The sequence below is a fragment of the Seriola dumerili genome, unplaced genomic scaffold (assembly GCF_002260705.1).
Source record: "Seriola dumerili isolate Sdu_G_001 unplaced genomic scaffold, Sdu_1.0 BDQW01000533.1, whole genome shotgun sequence".
Taxonomy (NCBI): Eukaryota; Metazoa; Chordata; class Actinopteri; order Carangiformes; family Carangidae; genus Seriola; species Seriola dumerili.
The window spans coordinates 225,242-245,345 of NW_019174788.1; the positions used below are offsets into that span (position 1 = coordinate 225,242).

A 20,104-nucleotide genomic window follows, 5' to 3' on the forward strand; every position below is an offset into this window, starting at 1 on the left:
CTTTAGTTTTATTTTTTGCTCTCGGACTACATCCACACTAAGCTGGCCTCATGTGAAAAAGCTGTTGACACGTGCAAGAAATATGTGTCCACATATTAGTGTTTTCAGGTTCTAAAGATTTCCATTCACACTTAAAACCAAAGCAAATAATAATACAACTGATTGAACTTGTTGGTCCTCCTCCTTTTTGGCTGGCAAAACAGTTTACTGTGTTTCAAACCTACAATTTGGCTGCTTTCATTTACATTTTTTATTTCTATTTCTGCTGTCAACAACCAAACAAGCTAAAAAAAAAAAAAAATAGTGATTTCATCAAGACCCATGAATGTAATTCGTGGTCTGCTGCACTGAGGCATCACTATTTTACTGTGTGATGGAGAAGACAAAGAAGTCAACATAAATATAGAATAAATACTTTATTGTGAGATAGGATATGTTGATATTTAAAGTGAGCGATTGCTGGAAATGTTGAAGGTGACAGAAAGTCGTGTCCTTAACTTCTCTACCATATAGCTCCCAAACATGTCTAAGCAGGATTACATCAAGCTAAATTTTCCCTGATCACACGGAAAGCTGATGCTGGCACTATTTGGATTTATGGAGTATTTTTAAAACCTCAGTTTTTTGGGGTGTGAAAAAGCCAGCTTATGGTGGGAAAGAGGCCAAAATGAAGAAGAAAAAGATTTTTGCCGGCCAAGTGTGGACATAGTTGAGTCGTGTTTCTCCCTGGCCTGCAGGGCAGCGTCTGGGTGAGAGTTTGATCGTTTGTCATGCTGTGAAGTCCCACAGAGAGTAAGACCAAGGGACTGAAAGACGAGGGGCTGGCTCATACATCCATGGTGGTCAGAGAGGCAGGGATAGTTGACTGAACACACCCTCACACACCCACACACACACACACACACACACACACACACACACACACACACACATGACTAGACATGAGGAACACTTGCACAGATACAAAACAGCACAGCCAGCCATGACATTCAAGCCTAATTAAAGTACAGTTGACACTTCATTGGAGCTACATTGGTATGCTTTGCAGCCCGGGTGTATGTGTGTGTGTGTGTGTGTGCGTCTCTGTGTGGGTGAGAGAGAGAGAGAGAGAGACAGTTTGAAGGAGAGAGCGCTGGGGGTTTAAGCATGTGTGTGCGTCTGTGTGGGAGTGTGTGTGTGTGTGTGTGTGTGTGTGTGTGCGTCTCTGTGTGGGTGAGAGAGTGAGAGACAGTTTGAAGGAGAGAGCGCGGGGGGTTTATGCATGTGTGTGCGTCTCTGTGTGTGTGTGCGTGCATGCACTTAATCTTTGAGCCTGTTAATGTTTGAGTTGGGTGAATACACATGGGAGAGCCAGCCTGTGTGTAGGCAAGGCTTGAAGAGCTCATTACTGCATTTGTGTGAATCCAACTATCTCTAAAAGGATGTTTGACTCCTGTCTGACTGGGATTTCTGTGTGCGTGCGTCTCTGTCTTTGTGTGTGTGTGTGTGTGTGTGTGTGTGTTCCATTATTTATGAACAGATGAATTTCAGTGCCCTCGCTTGAGCCACTGTCTCACTTAAGGTGTGCATGTGCATTTGATAATTAATGAATTTTTTTTTTTTTTTTTTTTTCTTGATAAGATTTTATCTTAGACTTTTTTTTTTTCTCTCTGTGTGTAAACTTCTCTTCTACCAGCATGTTAAAATCTCAAAAGTTGTGTCTGAGAGTGTGTTTGTTGTCATGCTGATCAGCGCGAGGTTAAACTTCAAGCACACACATACACACACACACGTACACACACAAACTGTCTCCCTGAAACAACTGTCTAATTCAAGCTCCTCTCCTACAACTGCCTCGCTGTCTCTCTTTCTCCTCGTCTTCCCATCCGTCCTTTTCTCCGTCTCTTCTCCTACTCCTCCCCTCCTTTGCTTTGCAGTCTGACGTTCGTGACAGGAAGACTGACTGATGCACAATGACAGACAACCCCCTCTGCACATTTCAAAGGCCACACACAGACAGGCACAGAGACACGGAGACAGTCTGACACAGGCATGAAAACACTCATACTATATGCATGCACAAAAATGCAGATAGAGACATACGCACACAAACACACACACACACACACACACACACACACACACACACACACACACACACACACACACACGTCACGAACAAACAAAAGACCCCAGTACAGTTGAATAGGCACAAAGAGGGAAATAAAGAGAACACAAACAGACATGAAAATAGACGCACATACATAAACTCCCACACATGCAATCACATACCATGTGGCCAGACTGACGAAGGATGAATCCTGGTGGCCTGCCCAGTGTGTGGGCTGGCTGGAGCGTCAGAATGTAACAGCTTTATAAAGTGACCAACATGACTCGCTAAGACGAACCAACTGCTGGCCGTCTGTGTGGCTTCGCCTTATCTCTGTGTGTCCCACCGCCAACGGCACATACACATGAAATATAATGCAATAATTGTTATTACCTTTGTAAATGCTTTGAAGCTGTTACATACGAGTCCAAAACGCTTCCAAATATAACCCACCGAACAAGAACAAGAAAGCCTCGAAAATGACCATGGAGTTGAATGAATACTGTTCTGACAGTCTCAATAAAGATCAAACAATACAGGCTTCATATTTATTACATGGTCAGTGCACTGGATTGCTTATATTTCAATGTTTCCGCCACGTTTGTTCAGTCGTAGCGGCCCACTACACCTGAATTTTCAACAGCACAGCAATCTGCAGAGCATAATATTGCTTTATGTATCACTATTTTCCAGCCGTCACTCAAATTGTCACAGCAGGAGCTCTGTTGTTTTCCTCGTTGTTCTGCTTTGTGCATTTGCCACAATAAGCAAATGTTACTTTTGGTACAAATTTAACACTTTCATCCTGTGCTACACAAAAAAAAAAAAAATGCATTTCAATATGAAAAGAAGAAAACAACCTTTACTGTGGAGTCACATATTAAAGTGCTGATGTTGGTTGAAGTTAGCTAATGGCACCGAAAGGTTTATCTAAATATAGATTTAGACACATTTAAGAAATTGGTTTGCCACATTGCTAGGATAAAGGAGTTTTTATTTACATCTCTAAAGCATGATAAAGGAGAGAAGGTCAGAAAACAACCAGGACTGATGTTACAACTTCAGAAAAAACAATGAATTTTTATTAAGTGGAGCCAAAAAAAAAAACCCCACTACCCAGTGGGTAGTTTGTGTTACTTTGGTTTGTGAGGAAGAGGATGAAAAAGAAGAAGCCATGCGTAGGTTAAGTTGTTAGATGAAGAGGCTTATTCCAGTGTGAATAAACCTCAAAACTTTCAACACGTAGACATAATTAAGGCCTAATTACGGCCTTTTCCCTCCTGGATCTGTCCTCTGCACTCAAAGATGGCAGCGAGAGCAGTGGTGGTGCAGCACTGGCTCTGTTCGCACCTGCTCACGACACCTCAGTGCTGTTTGTAAGGTCTGTATCTCTACATATCTTACAGGAGGGAATGTGTGTGTTACATTGTTAAGGCGACTTGGACATGTCTGCCCACAGCTCGGTAAAAAACATTATCTGATGGTTTATGTTGTTGATGGCGTTGATGCTCCACAACTAGAGTTGTTCCGATTCCGATGGAAGTGCCTCTGACGCTGCCGAAAATACCGGATCGGGAATCGGCGAGCATGAAGCCGATACCATGAAATGTATTGATAAATTTTATAGTTTCACGATCAGATAAAACTGCACCTTTCCCAGAAATCAGTTCTTCTTCACTGCTCTAAAACAGTAGCCTACACAGAAAGTTGCGCTGTGCAGCCACTGGCAGCTACTGTAATAGAGAAGCAAAGAGGAATTTATTTCTGGTAAAACATAACGTTAGTGTCAGTTTTAAATTCTTCAAGTATGAAAAGACCCAAAATGAACACTGTAAGCAGACTACTTAATTAATATAAGCAAATAATTTAAAGAGTATTTGTATAGGAAAGATTCTGTCCTAAGCTTTTTGATCCAAATAAGCGATTGATCACTGTAACCATGATCACTATAAGCAGTTTCTACTGTAGAGAGAGAGATTTTATGGCATTCATGTATTTGCTAGTGTTTTACAAAGGGTTTAACCTGAGTCATGACATACAACAATGCCAGCAATCATATCACATTCATACAGGGTTAGTAGTATACAGCTCTTAAAATTGGATTTGGAAAATTGGAAATGCAATTGGAACATGTCTATTCACAACAAGAAACACTTTTTTTTTTTTACACATGTGTTGACAAGCCTTTGCCCATTCCCTGTATATAGCCACATTCCTACGATCAGACCATAGGAAAAACAAAATCTACACAGGGACAAAGAATGTCAGGATTACACCCTCCTGAAAAAGCCCGGAGGTTAATGGCAAAATGCCAAGAGGAAGAAATATGTTAAAATAATCAAAATGTCTCATGTGCTCTGGAGCTGGCAGCCAGGAGATGTTAAATGATGATGCTGATGATGCTTAAAGAGATATCAGTGGGCCAAAACTGAGACATATGGTATGAACGGCATTGCATAACTTTATTAGTGCTGGTGTTGATGAAAGGATTGGTGTGTGCACACCAAAGTATTGGATTTTAACTGTACAAGAGCAATACCTGGCCACTAAACTTGATGCATGCAGTGAGCATCCAAAGTCATTATGGGTCCGTGTCGTATTATGTAAAAATCTCATTTACTGTTGTACTTGAGTCTGCCAGTGGTTATTGGGCAGCAAAGTAATTGACGAGGCAGTGCCGGGAGGATCCTTGAGGACATTGACAGATACAGTTGTGCCCCGCGTTAAGCGGTATGCAAATTGCAATGCCATATATTTTAGTACCACTGCTATTACTGGTGCGATTACTGGCTGTATAATTTTTGCTTTTATTGTACAGAGTCAAAGTGCAAAACAAAAAGAGAAAGAGAGAGGGAGAGGGCTAAGTGGACAAATGTGAAAATATTTTAAATCACAAAGTAATTCTCAGACTATTAACACTAAGCAATCTAATCACAGTGGGAGTGTACTTGGATCCAGGTTTACATAAGTAAACCAAGCATAAGCTCTCATTGGATTCTTCACAGGTATGAAGTGGATATTGGTGTTCGTGTGCTTCTTTCACTCGAGACTATCTTAAGTTGAAGATAAGGACAAATTGGCTCCGTCTACATAATGAGAGGTACGTCGGCTGCCCACATTGTCCTCACTGAGATTCTCAATGTGTCACTACATCGAGTCATATCTGCGAGCTACTCAGTGCTGCCTCCCCTCAGAGGAGTGCAATGATAGCACACTCACCAGGTCACACGCTCACACACACGGATGCAAGAGGAACATGCAAGTACATGAACACAGGGGGCCCACAAACTCATCACACAAGCATATAACTCACTGCCTAAGCCTCTCTCTCACACACAGTGTTGAATCCACCAATATCCTTATTTTCCCATCTAGATAGAGTAACGCTACAGTAGCCTCCAATTCCATTTTCTGCACTGACTCTCGTCCAACCCCTCCCTTCCTTGCCGTCCCTACCTCTCACTCATTTCCTCTTTCCCTCCCTTTCCCTCTCTACATCTCTGCCTCTGCTTCTGTATTCCTTCTGTCTCCTCCCGTCTCGTAGGCCACCTCTTATTTTCTTTTTTCACTCTCAATCCCAGTCTGTTAACAGCTCCCTTGTTGCATTTACTCCCTATCTCACTCTCCCTTTCTTTTGGTACGGTCCAGTGGGGCTGCTGACAGTAACCACAGTACAGTAGGTTGCAATTAATCTTTCAAATAATTCTCTCTCGCCACAGACAGTGGACACAGATGCAGAGAGGGAGAAAGAGAGAGAGAGCTGAGGGACTGGGGAAGGGGAGGCAGCAGAAAAGTGAGATAGACAGCAAAACAAAGGGAGACACTAGAGAGAACTTCTATTCCTATATTATGAATATGATGAAAAAATAAACTTGCTGCCCATGTGAAAATGTAACCTCATTTATTTTGTTCTCCTCCCATATTATTCAAATACTCCAATGCATGGCACAGTCTGCCAAATCTGTTTCAACACGTCACAATCTCAGAAGGGATAATTAATCACAGATTGATGCATTAAACATGAAGTCCACATTTTTAATGTACACTACGCCTCCATTCTGACAGTCATTGTTTCATACACTGGCAGCCAATATATTTTGTTGAGCTGTTGGTTAAATAAGACATTCAAAAATGCTTACATTTGAAAAGCCATTTATTGTAGCAGAGACAGGAGTGCACTGATTGACAACGGCTCAAGGTTTGAGGGAAGAAAAATTCTCCGCTGTGGCCGTCTTTTTAGTACTCACTGAGTATTGCATATTCAGAGAATTGTGGGAAATTCTTTGCAATCTTTTTCACGGGTCAGACAGTTAGGATAGAGTTTGGATTAATCTTTCTTTGCTTGTCGGGTAAGCGGATCTTGATTGAGGTGAAGTGATCAAAGGTTAGTCTACTGTTATACACATTCAACATTACTCCAGGTATCAGGACTATCAGGTAAATGTCTAAACATGGCCATACCCTCCACTGAACTCACCTAGGTCCAGGCCTTTGTATTTTTTCTAAGGTGTATATATGCTGGCTAGTTAGTTCCATTTGAATTAACTAGCTAGCTGGCTAACATTGATTCCACCCATCTAATGTCAGACTGATAAACTTTCAGTGAAACTTGAAATGCATGTTAAAATGAACTAGCCCTGTGTGTTTTTATTTTCATTGTAAGATTATCCTAGCCGAGGCTGGTAACATTTGCATATAAATATCAATTACCCTTGTGTTTACTTTCTTAACTGTCACAACCGAAAATGAAAAGACTGCATCAATCAAAGCTCGCCTTAGTGGAGAGAAGAGATACAGAACAAGATGAGGAGACTGAGAGAAAAAAAAGGGAGGAGGTGATGGAGATGAGAGCTGAAGAGCAGGTACTGTTCACTGTGCCCAGGAGAGGATGAGCATTATGTCCCCGTGCTGTTCAACACAAACAAAAACTAACTGATCTGATCGCATTCAAACAATGAAGCCTAATCATAATTTCCACAGAGATATGTCGTTACAGTGGAAGCTATAGGCTCAACTTAAAAACAACACATAATTATAGTGTCATAATATATTAGTATTGTATCAATATATTTGCTCACATTAATGTACTGTCTGAGACACATTTCTATAATTCAAATTAATAATATAATTCAAAGATTTGAATTATAGTATGGATTATTCATTGCAACATTTCACCTTGTTCTCATGCACGACTGCCTGGCAGATCATTTATGCTGCTGCTGACTGGCATGATTTTAAAGCTATTGATATCCAATTTTTGCCCTACAAACATCTCAAAATGCACATATGTAGATCAGGGAAGTCATTTTTATTCCTTGTGGTTTCTTGTGGTCGGCAGTTTCGCCACACAACATCACAGCATGGTTGTGTCTGTGGAGAGATGGCCTGTCATCATGTGGATTACCTCTGCTTTCCGACTTTCAACTAATTTGATCTTAAATCTATCAGTGTTGTGGGGTTTAGAGTCACTACCACTCATTGAGCAGCCACCACAAGACCCATTTAGCAGCTGTTCTGGAGCTTTCAATCACATAAGACCAGCTTCATCAGCAGAATAACCACAGTATCGGTTCAAGAATGAAGTTTACACTGCAGCTTTTAAGCCAAATGATCAGAAAAATGAAAATTGAACATCTCTAGTATAATATACAGTATGATATCATGTACAGATTAGCAACAAATTACAGCAAACCCATAGATTTTTCTCTATATGATATGATTAATTTAAATTCAGTAAGTGATTCTCTACAACAAGTTGCGCCAACTGTCAACATACTAAATAAAATGATTCACATCAATGTCATTCATAGAAACCGCGAACAAACCTATCAGACTGGGGTTTCGTGGCATGCTGAGCTGTGCTAAATTGTGCATGACCATCTTCCCGACTTTGCAGTGTGTTTTAATTACACAATTTAATTAGTGTTTATCCATTTAGGCATACAGTATAGCCTGAGTGTCTTGGCGTTTTGTTACACAAGTGAAATATGGCCTTGTAACATGAAGTCATTTTCCATGCTTGCCAGTAAAGGAAGAGTAATTAACACAATTTTGATTCATATAATTTAATTGGAAAGGTAAACACACAGCCAAGAGTGGATCTTGTGAAAGGCATCGGGAGATGAAGGGAAACAAGAGAGGAAAGGAGAGAGGGATGGTGCATTGGCGAACAAGAAAACAGACCAGCAAAGAATAGTGCGCAAACAAAGAAATCAACTGTAGGGAAGGGAGCAGAACAATACAGGAACAGTGGAAGCGAGAAGTGCGAAGAGAAGCAGGTGTAGATGAGGATGAGGGATTACAGAGCGACAGTGTGAGACACAGAGATGCTGCAAGAGGTCACACTTCGCTCTTATTGTCTGCAGAAGACAATCATGGCTCACAGTGAGTCTGTATGTGTGATGGTGTAATGTGTAAACATCTGTGTGAATGTGAATGTGCGTGCGTGCGTGTGTGTGTGTGTGTGTGTGTTCTTACAGCTCCGTTCTCACTACAAGGAACAGTATGAGATTGTACAGAAGGGAAAGGGCAAGAAACTATGACGCCAGCAGGCAAGGAAGGGAACAATATGGTGCTGTGTATCAGCTGTAAATCAGAGAGAGACACACACACAGAGAGACACATTTGCATTTTAGGCGCCTGATCAAGGCTCTTGTTCAAAGTGCACCTAGTTTGCCAAAATTCAAGACATCCAAGTATAATCTGATGGAAGGAGGCCAACAGAGCAAGACAGACATGTTATTTTTGCTCTGGGTGCCACAAATTTGCTGAAAATAGGCAAAACTCAGGCAGGATTTTTTTTTTTTTGGTCTGGTGCAATACAGTGAAAGACAGTCGGTGCCAAGCAGGAAGCTTTCCAGACATCCATAAATTCCTCCCCCCAGTTAGTATTGTATAAAGAGGAAGTTTTCAAACTGAGAGACGAGCCTCCCCGCTTGAGTTGAAAGTGACACGTTCTGAAAACAACGAGAAGACAGTTACTGTAGTTTGGCCCATTGGTTTGGTGCAAATAAATGTCCTTAAATCCACTTAGAAATCATATGAAAAGATGCTCCCTAAAACTCCAGACCTTCACAATTTTAAGTTTCCTTCAGTATTAAAGTAATCCAGCGACAGTTGTACATTTATGAGTACACTGCAAACAGCAACTACTAATAATAATTCAGCATACGTTCAATTTGGCCAACTCTGTTTTATCTGAGAGGGTCCCACAGCGTCTGACTTCGAAAACCCCTGGTACACATTCAGAGCAAAGTGAGTGTGTAGCACAGAGTTGCTGCTCATGTGTGGATTACTGATCAGGACTGTGGAACATCCGGCTCCAGGACCAGCCACTAGCCATATTAATTTCATCAAGTCATCTAACGCTAGCCCTACATCAAAAACACTGCATAGATCTAAACTTTTCTGTCCTTTTGGATGCATTGATACTGCACCTGATCGGAAAAAAGGACTGGTCGGGTGGTCGTCCTGCAATATCTGAATTATCAAGCCTTAAAATTAGAAGCTGAATTTCCTGATAAAGGAGACTTTTAATAACGACTGACAAATGTGACATAAAAGAATTTAATTGCATGACTGAATAAAAACTGAAGATAAAGTACTTCTAATGAACCTGACGCAAAAAGAGTTGTCACAAAAGACATCAACTACTTTTTAATTGAGATTCATAATGTGGTTAATCTTTCACCCTACCTCCTGTGTGAATGCTCAGCCAAGCGGGCAAAGGTCAGAGCCACACTGACCTCACAAAATATGGAAAAATAATATTCTTGTATTCTTGGAGTGAAGATGAATTATAGAAAAGGTGGAAAGGTCATTATTTTTTCCAGCAGCTGAGCCAGAGACATAAGACAGAGAGACAGTGTCGGCAACAGTATGTGGATTGATTAATTAAAGATCTTTATCTTCCATTCTACCGACAAAAAGAGAAAGAGGAGGCTGCGCTCCAGAAAAAGAGACGAGTGGATAAAGGGAGAGTGAGAGATGAGGGAGGCTGGGGGGGTAAACCAATAGAGTAGTAGCGAGGAGAAAGATGGAGAGACAGCTATTCCGGAGGGGTAGATAGATAGAAAGATAATAGCAGAAAAAAAAAAAAAATGTGACGCTGATGTGGAAGTGAGGTGGGCAGATGTGAGTGGAGCGAGGAGGAAATGAGGCGGAGGTAAGGATGAGGGTGGGATGGAATGGATGCGATGGGATGAAGGTGTGGAGGGAAGGGAAGTGGGGGGGGTAGTCAGGGTGAGAAGGTCTTATGGTGTGGTATTTTTACCTCTTGATGGAGTGACGAGAGGTGGGAGGCAGAGGAGAGAATGGAAAGTGTAATTAATGGAGGAGACAGGGAAGGAGGAGGTGGGCCGAGGGCTTTTGTCACTAAAAAAAGATGAGTGTGTGTGGTGTACAAAACTTCCCCCTGTCTCAATGGATGGATTTTAGGGCTGTCCACTGTATGTGAATTTAAAAAAATAATACCACCATATTCCAATTATAAAACTACAACCTGCATGGTTGCTTGCATTTACATCATCATGTAACAAGTGGTTACAAATTATCCTAATTTGCACGGCATTTTAAGTGTTCGCTGTAATTCTGTTTGCATTAAAGTAAGCTGGTGTTACTATGCAGTCAGGTAAATAGCTTCATGGGCACAAATACACCATATCATTACTACAATTATCCCCTTCATTACGCTGTGATATTATTCTTTTTTTTTTTCTTTTTTTTTTTGCTTTGCAGAGTGAGTGTATAGTTCTCTCAGCTTATTTAAATAAACACCTGTTAATGGCCGGTCCCTCATTCTGGCTCACAATCGGCCAAGCTTTTATCCACCGTTTCAATTTTGGTTGGGTTTGTGTAATAGAAGGTGATAGAAGCGGTGTGCTAATTGCAATACAGAGGATGTAATGTAGCCTAACATCTCCTTATGTCATTATCTAAGCCAAGCATTTGCACAGTAGTCTGGTTTAGATGACAAAAGAGAAGTTAGGCCACGCTGCTGTTCTTGCTGCCATCACCCGCTGCAGATTTACCTACAACTCCTGCACAAACGCAACTCTGGTATTCACTAAAAGCTCTACAGACACTCTTTATCTGCCCCCAGTCAGCATTTCTCTTCTCAAATTTACACTTACCTGTTCCTCCACCCACAAAACTGCACAAGACATCTCAGAGAATCAACATCATGAATCTACTGGCTGACTGTGCTGCCTCAGAAACGCTTACTCAGCAGCCGCAAAAACACAATTGTAGCAGCAATCAATGTCCAAACGGATGTTTGACCCTGCCGGCTTGAAAGACCTCACTCATCAACTCGGAGATTTGCACTAACGCTGCAAACTGTGGCATCTTTCCACGAGCATCTTATTTTTTCTGACTAACTTGCAGCTACAGTGCTCCAGAGTTATAAAACTCAAGTATACGAATACTTAGCTGAGGGCGTCCAATCACTCCCAGTCACCCCTGAGCTCTTGGTGTGCTTGTTAATGAATTACTTTGTGAGATGGGTCCAGAGGTGCTACAAGGTACTAAGGATTCAGGTCAACATCACTTGACCCGCACAGGCGGGCAGGCTGAATAGGCCTAGAGAAGAAGAAACTGTCAGACGAAGGGAGATGTTTTCATACTAAGACTCTGAACTCGCAATTTTATCACTCTAGTGTCTTTCAACTCCTCCCTCCCGAGTCACGCTATCCTCCACTTCTGGCATCACTCCACTCACTTTAGTCATTTAATCCCACTCCTTTTTTTCTTTCTCCATCTCTGCCGCTTGTGTTTTTGCTCCTCAGGTTATCTCATTTGCTTTCGTTCTGTTTGCGCCTTAAAGAGATCACTCGTTTACATGCCTCTTCATCTTTATTCTCATCTTTTCATCTTTCTTTTCTCATTCTGCCATTGATCAATCTCTTTCTCCCCCCTCTCTCTCATTATACTCTGCTCTCATCATTTCATTTTTTCTCCTCCTCTCTCTCAATCAACTTCTAGCCTTGAGCCATTTTTTCCCCCCCATCTGCAACTGTGCCGCCAACTCCTTCTCTTCTTCTTCTTCTCTTTTCTTCTTCTCTCTTTCATTCCCCTTCTTCTCTGGGATATGACAGATGATGATGATGTTGAAGACTTGATTTGAGTCTCACAAAATAGGATACAAAAAAGAAAAATAGACCAAACTTATCTGAAATTGTCAAAATATTCTTACAGCCAAATTGCACCATCAAATAGAACACCTCACTGCCCTCGTATATTTCTTCCTTCTGGAGTCACCCCTCTCTCCCTCCCTTTCTTCCCTCGTCCCCTCCCTCTATTTCTCTCCCTCCCTCTCTCCCTCCTTGCTGTAGGGCAGGTGCCAGGTCTCATTAGAAGGTGCTGGCAGACATAACCTTCTCACGGGGCTCCCCCGTTGCTTCTCTCTCCCCCTCTCTCCCTCGTTCTATCATGCCCTGACCTCTCACCTGTCACAGCGAGAGAAAACAACTGCGAGCGCACGACACGCACAACATCGCCCACGAGCTTTACAGATGCAAGTCGATACCCGTGTATAAATGTACACGGTGGTCCCAAACACACAAAGCCTACTCATAATTCATAATTCAACCGCTGCTTGAACCCCTCAGGTTCAGATAACACACCACGCAACCCAGCAGCATCACCTGCACACACACACAGTAAATTGAACATGAACAGACCGCTCACCCAGGATCACATAAACACACATGCAATCCGCTCTGCACACAGACACACAAAATCTCTCTATACAGCCTGCGACCACAGCTAATGCTTGACCCCCTCCGGCTCAGACTGTGCACCAGCAACAGCCTCATTCTGAAAACTAGTCTCAGATTCAACGCTGCTGCCTCTCTCCACACACACTCTCGCTGTGGGCCACCGACTCAAATTGGAAGCGTGCCAGCAGCAAGGTCAGGGTGGATGTAACATGGTTACACAGGTGCAACACAAACACACCATATCGGCCCATTACAGCCGGCCAACCCTTAACTTTTCTTCTGTGAGCTTCTTCAGTCTGGGTTCCTTAAATGCACCCTTGTCTACTTCAGTGTAAAGATTTTAAAGGTTACAGTGGGATTAGGACAGGATTAGTATCTACTCGCCTGTGGTTCTCAAACTGGGAGATCGTCTCTTGAGATGCTGCCTGGTGAATGGAAGGTCGCCGGTTTGATTCCACAGATTAGGCAGACATTTATATCTCCCTGAGTTAGGATGGAGTTGGGCAAAAAAAAAAAACTTTTAAATACTCCCCCTGGAACAATTTAGAAACAGACTTGAAACTTTTAGAGGGATTTACTTTTAGTTCATTTAAGGATCCGTTTTAAAGACTCTCAACAAAAGCACTTTTGGCCAAAGTCTTTGCCTCTACATTTATCATTTTTGCTTTATTTTGACAATTTTGGAAACTAATCTTAACTGAATATTGTCTATTCTGTTTTGTAGTTATGTGACAGTTACCTTTATGTTGTTTGTATTTACTTATGTAACAATGCTTTTGGTCCTCTTGGCCGGATCTCTCTTGAAAAAGGAGATTACACCACCTCTGAGGTCGTCATGAGCAAGCACTCCCCTTCAAATGTAGCATTACATTTAATACAATGTATGCTGTACTGTGGCATTATCATACCAGCATTATACCTGGGATTTTTCATTTGCACATACAATATAGCTTGTCATTTAACTTTCAATTTAAGTTAATTTGTTGTGTTTACATTTTTCTTCTCCCAAATGTTTTATTTCATTTAGCTTTAATGTGACAAATTTTCAGAACATGTTTTACAACTTATGAAGTTGTAATGAATTTCCTTCAAAAATGATTTCACAGGGTGTGTTAGAGGCCTGCTGGTCCAGCTGTGCCATATGATAATGACTGTGGTTTGTATCTGGCTGAGGACCTCTGTCTTTTCTTCTGTTTACTGCTGAATAAAAGCAAAGTGACAGAAAAGTGCTAAATGTTTTTACATCCTGAAACTTGCCCATGAATGACTAATGGCTAATGTTAAAGAGAGGCTCCAAAGAACCTTTCTCTTTGAGGCGGAATTTGCTGTGGAAACTGTCAGACGTGGCTACACATGACAAAAAACTTTAATTTGTTGCCTTGTTTGGTAGACAAATATCAGATGTACACTGGATCATATTATTAAAAATGAACTTGTTTTGAATACCAAACATTTGATATAACCCACTTTTTAAGATAGAATACTAACATTTACTTTATTTACTTGTTCGTCACATAAACAGGCATTTTATTCATATTGAAAATCCCATAGAAATATTATATATAAAATCTAGCTAAGGTCTGCACAATGTAAATACTTGAGCAAAAAAAGCAATAGATGATTGTTTTTCTTTTTGAATCTATATTGTAATAATGCATATCAAAAATGATTAAGATCTGAATATCCTAACCTGTTGTTCTAGAGGTGCTTTGGGGAAAAAAACCGACAACCCCTTGTAATTAAAGATTTAAAAAAAAGGATGTTAAGAAAAACTTGCGCTGTAGCCTCCATTTGAAGGATTTCAGTGGCTTTGTGCCTTGTTCAGCTTGCACTTTAAGTGCTGTAAAGGAAATTATAAAATCCCACTGTGGACATTAATGGGTTAACATAAAATATGATAAATAGCAACGTAAATGCACTGGCACACACATGATACTGACAACGCTAGCACTCGCTCTCAGAGCAAGAGAGGCCCCTGCCATCAGACAAGAGCATTTCACAGTGTTGTGAGTGTTCAGATTTTCACTCAACAATTGCTCTCACTGTTTTTCTCTCCCTAAGCAAAAAAAAAAAAAAAAAGAAAAAAAGAAAAAAAGAAAATTCACCACAAAAATATTTCAAATACTTACAGTTTTGGCAAAGTTTGAGCTTCACTTCACACTTAACGTGGTAGGTGTAGCAAAGTTGACAAGTCTGATGAAAACCTTGGAGAGACTCTTAAGATGCTAAAGAAAGTACCGATTTATTTCATATACAAGCAGCGATGAGAAGTGAAAAAAACATGAGTGAAAGTTGAAGATTTTAGTCATCAGACCACCATTAGCACAACTCACACAACATGTATACTTAGATATGAAATCAGCCCGCAAACAAACAGAAAGCACCAATCAAAACAGTAAAAGTCAGAAGGTGCATGAAAATCTTTTTTCTATTACTACCTTTCCCTTTCCACCCGTGCATCTGAAGAGCGCTCTCTGTTATTTGTGTGTGTCTTTTGATGGACTGTCATTAAGTTGTTTTTTGTGTACTTTTTGTTTGAATTTCAGTTTTTCAACCCCTCACTTTTTTTTTTTTTCTTTAGTGTGATAACCTTTGTCTGTTGATAACATCATAAGCCCTTTTTCATTTTGTAATAACTATCTTTCATGCATTCATCTCTTCATTCCAGAAAACAGATTACAGTCTTTGAGCCTAGTGACTGTTGAAAAGAAAAAATAAATGGGTAATTTTTCAAAGAATCCATTTCAGTGGCACACTGAGTGCAGAAGTGAGATTTCTAGTGTATGATAATTACATCTGGAAAAAGGCCCAAGGCATCAGTGATAGACTTTTGAGACTTGGTTATAATGTGATGTGGTGCTGGTTAGGCAGATAGTCAGAGGTTTCGGGTCTATGAGCTTGTCTCAACCCGATGACTGGATGGCAGCTCTTTCATGCCGTCCTCTAGCTGTCATCGTCATGCACCCACTCACGCGGAACCCAAATTATAACAGCATGAAGCCATGTGAATGCATGGATTTGTGCTGTGTGCGTGTCTCCACGTGTGTGTGTGTGTGTGTGTGTGTGTGTGTGTGTGTGTGTGTGTCTGTGACAGAGAGGGAGAGAGAAAGAGAGGGAAAGAGTTATCAGTGTGTATGTGTGTGTAGCTATGTACGTCAGAGAGAGAAAGGAGAGAGAGGGAGATGACGAAAGGTTAGGGCTAAACCACATCTCTAAATTTGGCATGAGCTCAGATCAAAGGACTGCGATGGTAGAGAAAGAGAGAAAGAGGAGGGGGAATGATACCAGAAATCTCCAAAGTTCTCTGCTCCCCTCTCTATCTTTTCTTCACTATCATTTTCTCTCCTTCAAAATTACTTGTTCCCTTTCTTTTTAGTGTTTCCACACTAAGCCATCTACATTTAAAAATGCAGCTTTTTCTCTTGGTGTTGGCCGCCTCTCCACACTAAGATGGAAGTATTCCACAAATGAAAACTTTGGCACTGTTTCCCAGCTGGAAAATCCTTCTCTGAGCTCTACACAAGTTCATATACGCAGGGGACCTTAGCATTGACGGATTTACGTTTTCTTTTCCATTTCAAGCCCACCACCTGACAGGATTTAGATCAACCAATCAGCTTGCATGATGCTCAGTATTCGTACATAGTGTTGACATTTGGGAATTGTGCACACCGGCTCTACTGTGAGCTGCTGCAACCTGCAGTTATCCATAACATCATTCGCTGCACAGAAGCCGCAGTGATCTTTATGTGGAACAGTAAGTCCAGCCTGAGTGTGGAGGGGGAAAACTTCATTGTAGATGGAAGATATTCATAAAATGAATGAATGACATGAATATGTATGGACGCATGTTGTTTCCACAGATAAACAGTATTTTCAAATTCAGCTGGCTTAGTCGCCACAGTTTGTCTCTGTCCTCCTTTTTTTTTTCTGTCTGCCTCTCTCCATCGTCTCTCTCCCTGTTCCAACCTTTCTGCCCCATCCCAACTCCCAAATGGTTATGTAATTCATCACGCTCCCTCTGTCTCTCTTTTTCCCTCTTTTTCTCACTCTCTCGCGCTCCGTCTGACTCTCTCTCTACGCGGGTGGAACAAATGGAGATCAGTCGGACTAATGCTGAGTTAGGCCCCTCGTTGCTTTGACAAAGCTATAGCATTACCCCTTTCATTTAAGCAGCGCTCTGAACTACAGGCTTACACACACACACACACACACACACACACACACACCCACATACACACAAACACACACACACAAACATATACACTTGAAAGGGCACACTTTATCTCCATTTCTCTCTTGACCACTCTTACACACACACACACACACACACATAGACATTACACACAATGTGCATGCACACACGTGTCCAGAGATTTCCATTCATTCTTCTCATGCATAAGTGACATTTCATCCTCATAACATTGTTGCCTGCAGTGTTTCCAGTGCTCAGGTCCGCTGTGCTCCTCTTTAACAAAGAGGCCTCAGAGCCAAGTGTGTCAGTCTGTTACTTTCTTTCAGGAGATATTGGATTGTCTTCTTAAAGGACATGTCTGTCTTTGACCATTGTTTCTACTGGTAAAGATAACACCGCTCTCCCAGTTAGGTAACAGGAAGTGAAAAATGACAGGTGAAGAAACACAAGCAGGCAGATGATCTTAGCCACTGAGACTTGGAAGAGAAACAAAGGTGAACAGTAAAATGATCACCCAAAGTGAATGTAATGAAGGCAACAAAAATTTGATCCAGGTTCAACTTGATAGTAACATACTTGCCATGGTTGTGTGGACATAGTTTTCCTGTACAATGATGGATTATTAACAACATTTAAGATGCACTTACTTCAGGTTTAGGGCTTGTTTACAACCAGTTTGAGCATCTGAACCCCTCTGTTTCATGCACCATTATACTTCATTGTAGCCATGACACCATGCCCCTAGATCCCAGCAGTTACTTTGTAAGGTAAGGTAAGGGAAACTTTACTGTCCCACAGGGGAAACTTGTCTTTGGCTCCCAGCCACTGCATCTCATAATGGCACAATGCACATGCACGTAGTACATAAATCATACATATGTTCCTAGCATCATATATTGAATGTGAGACAGGGTGATAAAAACGGTGACTGCAATAATAAAACCAGGTGTAATAATAAATTGTGAAATAAAACAATAGTTCTTCTAATAAAACCAGATTTAAACATAAGAATAAAAACCAAAGTGGTTTTGATAATAACCAGGTCATATTAGGCATTGTAAACCCACTTGTTATGTTTAATATCTTGATAGAAAATGGAATGAATGAGCTCTTGTACCTGTTCAATCTACAATTTGGCTAACCCTCACCCTGACCTCTAACCTTGAGCCTGAGGGCAGTATCTTCAATTCTGTGTTCAGGATGTGGGTAGTTACAGTGTTTCTGTAACTGATAAAAACTGCAAAAATAAGAAAAAGTTCTAATAAACAGGGATTATTCACTGTGTCTGCGCAGTGAATAACGCACACACAGGATTTACCCTCATTATCACATCTTGCAGGCCTTTTCCTAGTTTCAGCACCATGTCTTGTGTTTTTCTAACATGGTATAACCACAGGAAATGACTCGCACCCAATCACATATCCACACTCACGCTCACACATTACAGCACAATAAAGCATTAGTAGGAGTCTTGTACTTCAATCAGCCAATTAACCTGGAGCAGAGCAGAACAAAACATTTGGCATTTGCCAATAGGGCAGCAACCTTCCAGTGATAATTACTCTTTGAGAGAGCACACATACACATAGCCTATACACACACAACACACACACACACACACACACACACACACACACACACACACACACGGCCTCCAGCACAGCATCCATCACACGTCATGTTGGAGACAATGGCGGCTATACTTCCAGCATAATCAATTATTTATCCTTGTCCACACATGAGCGATCTGGGAACGGCGTGTCCATACGTAAACACAAATGCAGACGCACGCACACACACAAAGCGATTGTTGTCAAAGTTGACTACAGACAATATGAATGGTGTGATTCTGAGCAATACCTCGGGGCATCAGAATACTTCATGAAATGGAAGACCTACACACATTCTTGAATAATGGCAGGGTAACACACACTCAAGCATATGAATAAGCCCAACAGCATGTGTACAATTGAGACATTTTTGCTGGAGAGAGAGAGAGAGAGAGAGAGAAATGTGTGTTGAAATGTCAAGATAAAATGCTGTGACAGTGGTGGAAGAAAACATGAGAGAATGTTTGAGAGAAAAGAGGGAAAGAGAGGGAGGGCCCGCAAAAACCCATGTATATTTGATTGAGAAAGGAAATGCAGGGAGATGAAAAAGGAAAACGAGGAAAAGAGAGAAAAGATGATGGAGAGTTACAGTAAATTGGCAAGGCCGCTTCTGAAAGCACGCTCTAGGGAAGAGGGAGGGAGGGAGGGAAATAGAGTGAAAGACAGAATAAGAGGCAGAGGCTAGCGAGTCGGAGAGAGAAGTGCAGCAGCCAGAATGGATTGTTAGCTGGTAAACGACTGTCACTTTCTTTAGGGAGATAAACAGATTTGACACCTCCGCATTCTTCCCCTCTCCTCTTGTCCCTTTCTTTTCTCTGACTCGACACGGCCTGACAACCCTTCAAAAAAGAATCACTTTCTGACTCTGTCTTCTTCTCTGTTCCTCGCTGTTCTGTACCATCTCTCACTCCTCCACTGCGTTCCCCCCCCCCCTTCTTTTTCCCCTCTCAGATATGTGCGACAAACTCGCCCTTCTGGCAAAAAAGCGGCACATAAGAAGAAGAAAAGGGAGAACTACATGAATAAAGACCCCATTTTCCATTTTCCTTTTCTCTTCCTCACTTGCCAGGGCCTTGTGACAAGATTAGATGAGGGAGGAGGTGGGGGGGAATAAAAAAAAAAAAAAAAAATCAAATGAAAGAGAGATTTCGCTCCCGACATCTGGAAGAGGTAGAAAGGATAGAGAATAGAGATGGAGAGTGTAAACGACACAAAGAGGAGGATCAGAGAGGAGGTACACGTGGAGAGTGGGAAAGGGGGAGATCAGTGGAGAGATGAGGAACACAGGACTTAAAGGAAGACATGCGTTGATGCAGAAGGCTTGTGATCAGCTGTCACTTGGGATCTGTGGGCCAAGCATTTGTGCACACCTGCCCACACACACACACACACACACACACACACACACACACACACATCGTCGTAAACTCTGAAAAAAAGCTTCAAGACACACACAAATAAAGTGAAGTGTTAATCATTCCCATCATGATCA

General features: G+C 41.4%; 1 protein-coding gene across 1 annotated transcript in view; it reads right to left on the reverse strand.

Moving 5' to 3' along the window:
- Positions 1 to 20,104, reverse strand: part of cadm4 (cell adhesion molecule 4) — a 142,135-nt gene that overhangs the window by 75,313 nt on the left and 46,718 nt on the right. The gene's annotated exons all lie outside the window — the stretch shown is intronic.